The sequence below is a fragment of the Bison bison genome, unplaced genomic scaffold (assembly GCF_000754665.1).
Source record: "Bison bison bison isolate TAMUID 2011002044 unplaced genomic scaffold, Bison_UMD1.0 scf7180017864263, whole genome shotgun sequence".
In the NCBI taxonomy this organism is placed as follows: Eukaryota; Metazoa; Chordata; class Mammalia; order Artiodactyla; family Bovidae; genus Bison; species Bison bison.
Window position 1 is genome coordinate 4,477,472 of NW_011494835.1, and position 3,836 is coordinate 4,481,307.

Below are 3,836 nucleotides of genomic sequence, written 5' to 3' on the forward strand. Positions count from 1 at the left end.
CTTGGACTGCAAGGAGATCCAACCAGTCCATTCTGAAGGAGATCAGCCCTGGGATTTCTTTGGAAGGACTGATGCTAAAGCTGAAACTCCAATACTTTGGCCACCTCACGCGAAGAGTTGACTCATTGGAAAAGACTCTGATGCTGGGAGGGATTGGGGGCAAGAGGAGAAGGGGACGACAGAGAATGAGATGGCTGGATGGCATCACTGACTTGATGGACGTGAGTCTGAGTGAACTCTGGGAGTTGGTGATGGACAGGGAGGCCTGGCATGCTGCGATTCATGGGGTCACAAAGAGTCGGACACGACTGAGCGACTGATCTGATCTGATCTGATCCTGGATCTCAGGATTTAATATCTGAGTAAATATTTAATATCTTTCAATAATTCTAGAAAATTCTGACTCCATTATCTTTTGCAACATTGTCTCTCCTCCATTTTCTCTAGTCTCTTCTTTTGGAAAATTTAATTAAGCATGTGTTAGATTTTATTATTCTAACTTCTGTAACTCAGTATCTCTTTATCTTTGAATTGAATTCTGGGTAATTTCTTTAAATTTATTTTCAAGTTCACAAATTCTCTGTTCATTTATATTGCGTATGATATTAAATACATCAGCTGAGTTTTAAATAATAAATTATATTTCTTGAAACTTTATTTTTATAAATTCTTTGAAGGCTGAATTGAAGCTGAGTACTCCAAAGAGTTATTTGTTTCTATTAACTTGGCAACACTTAAAATTCCCTACTCAAGTATTCTTGACCACCAACCACCTACAGTGTGAGTGGTTATGAATTCTCAGGAGAGAATTCTTCTCTTTTTATACAGTGACAAAGACTCGACAGGCAATTCTTCAGCTGTTCCCTCCTGCTTTCAGTTAAATTCCTGACTTTCACAAAACTTCAGCAATGCACTGATTTTTAAAATAGGTTAGCCAGTATATCATTGTTATTTCCACCACTTACTTCATTTTGGTTACTTCAATCAGGAACAGCAACATGTAGCTATTACACATTTTAAAGTGATTTTCTGCTCTAGTTATGGCATCTATCATGTATTAAATTGTTAATCTTTTAACCTTTAATTATATCTTCAATAACTTATTACTTAAAAAAATTTCACCTGACTCTTTCAACAGTTCTATTTCAGCAAAACATCTGTTTGAAGCATTATCTTGGTTTTTCTTCTCTGGCTTGCTGGTACTACTAGGGCAAGATCTTATTTTCCATTTCCTGCTCAGTCCTCAGGCTCTGCATGAACTGACCTATTTGACAGGTAAAATGATTAGGGTCTTTTGTACAGTGGCAGATTGACAAAGGGGAAAGCTACCGCTCTCATGGGCTGGTGGTGAACCCACTGGCCATCTGTTAACATCTAGCTGAAGCTTTGGAAAGAAGTCTCTCTTCTCCCAGATCTCCCTGGGCAAAAGCCAGGACTCTTTCCTAGCCTCAGGGGCTAGGAGCAATTCATCTCATGGGTGTAGCTCTCCTCCACATAATTTGTCATCAGCTGGGTTAATTTTACCTTCACAAAAGCAAACAAACATATAAGTACGTGTATCTGTTTCCTAGAGGGACTCATTGGTTCACCCTACAGTCTTTCATTGGAAACCATGAAACTGGGAACTTGTCTTTATGCATGCCCTAAAGAGGAGCCTGGTGGGCTACAGTCCATAGGGTTGAAAAAGAGGTGGACACGACTTGCTGATTAAACAAAGCAACAGCAAGAACAAACAGGTGAGAGTGTCTTTGCTTTCAGAGACCCTGGAGCCTATGACCTCAAGAACCCATCCAGGTGCTCCCACTTACCTGCTCCAATTTTTTCTTTGGAGAAGTAGTTGAGAGAGGTGGTTGAGAGGTGAAATTTGGGGACTTGGGTTCAGCTGCCAGTCTTTCTCACAATGCATTTGAATCACATGTCTCCTGTTAGTGACAAGGAGGACTTATCTTATCTGAAAGATGTGAACTAAGAGCACCAGAGAAGTGGTTTGCTAAGGGAAAATTGGAGTGCTATTGTCAAAAGGAGGAAAAAGTTATGATGGGAGGGTATAAACACCTGATATCTCCTATATTGTAGGGCCTATAAGCCTTACTCACAGTAGATACACATATATTGAGGGTTATTAAAATAGATAGGTAATTTAATTAAATACCAAGAATAGAATTCCATCTGATTGCATTGTTATTAATTGCTGATATGGTTCTCAAATGAGAATATGCTTATCCTGGTTAGGATGTTTTTCACTGCAAGATATAGAATCCTGACTAAGACTAATTTACCAATTATGGAATATTGTTAGGTCATATAGTTGAAAATCCTTAGATAAGGAGGACTTCAGATTTAATGCAATCATGACTTTGCCTCCGTTCCTCTCAGAAGCATTTGTTTCTGCTTTTCTGTCTCTGTGTTAGCAATTTCCTCACGCTGACTTTCTTCTTGGTCAAATGATGGCTTCCAGCTATAACATGGACAACATACTTTCTTTTTCACATTGAGCTGTTGAGGTGGGGGTGGGGAGCGGGAGAGAGAAAGAGAAACATCTTATAGCTCCTTAAGATCAAATAATTTTCTCAGAAGCTTTCAGCAAATTTTTCTTTAATTCTCATTGTCCAGAATTAGGTAATGCAAATGTTTCTTTTTTAATGGCTTTACTGAGTTATAATTGATATACAATAAAATCACACATGGGCTTTCCTGAAGAATCTGCCTGCAATGCAGGAGACACAGGAGATGCAGGCTCTGTCCCTGGGTCAGGAAGATCCCCTGGAGAAGGAAATGGCAACCTGCTCCAGTGTTCTTGCCTGGAAAATCCCATAGACAGAGGAGCCTGGTGGGCTACAGTCCAAAGGGGCACAAAGTGTCAGACACAACTAACTACACAGGCACTTAAGCCACATATATTTAAAGTATAAAATTTGATAAATTTTGACTGAAGTTGAACGGTTCTATGAAGACCTACAAGACCTTTTAGAACTAACACCCGAAAAAGATGTCCTTTTCATTATAGGGGATGGAATGCAAAAGTAGGCAGTCAAGAAACACCTGGAGTAACAGGCAAATTTGGCCTTGGAATACAGAATGAAGCAGGGCAAAGACTAATAGAGTTTTGCCAAGAAAATGCACTGGTCATAACAAACACCCTCTTCCAACAACACAAGAGAAGACTCTATACATGGACATCACCAGATGGTCAACACCAAAATCAGATTGATTATATTCTTTGCAGCCAAAGATGGAGAAGCTCTATACAGTCAGCAAAAACAAGACCAGGAGCTGACTGTGGCTCAGACCATGAACTCCTTATTGCCAAATTCAGACTTAAATTGAAGAAAGTAGGGAAAACCACTAGACCATTCAGGTATGACCTAAATCAAATCCCTTATGATTATACAGTGGAAGTGAGAAATAGATTTAAGGGCCTAGATCTGATAGATAGAGTGCCTGATGAACTATGGAATGAAGTTCGTGACATTGTACAGGAGACAGGGATCAAGACCATTCCCATGGAAAAGAAATGCAAAAAAGCAAAATGGCTGTCTGGGGAGGCCTTACAAATAGCTGTGAAAAGAAGAGAAGTGAAAAGCCAAGGAGAAAAGGAAAGATATAAACATCTGAATGCAGAGTTCCAAAGAATAGCAAGAAGAGATAAGAAAGCCTTCTTCAGCCATCAATGCAAAGAAAGAGGAAAACAACAGAATGGGAAAGACTAGAGATCTCTTCAAGAAAATCAGAGATACCAAAGGAATATTTCATGCAAAGATGGGCTCGATAAAGGACAGAAATGGTATGGACCTAACAGAAGCAGAAGATATTAAGAAGAGATGGCAAGAATACAC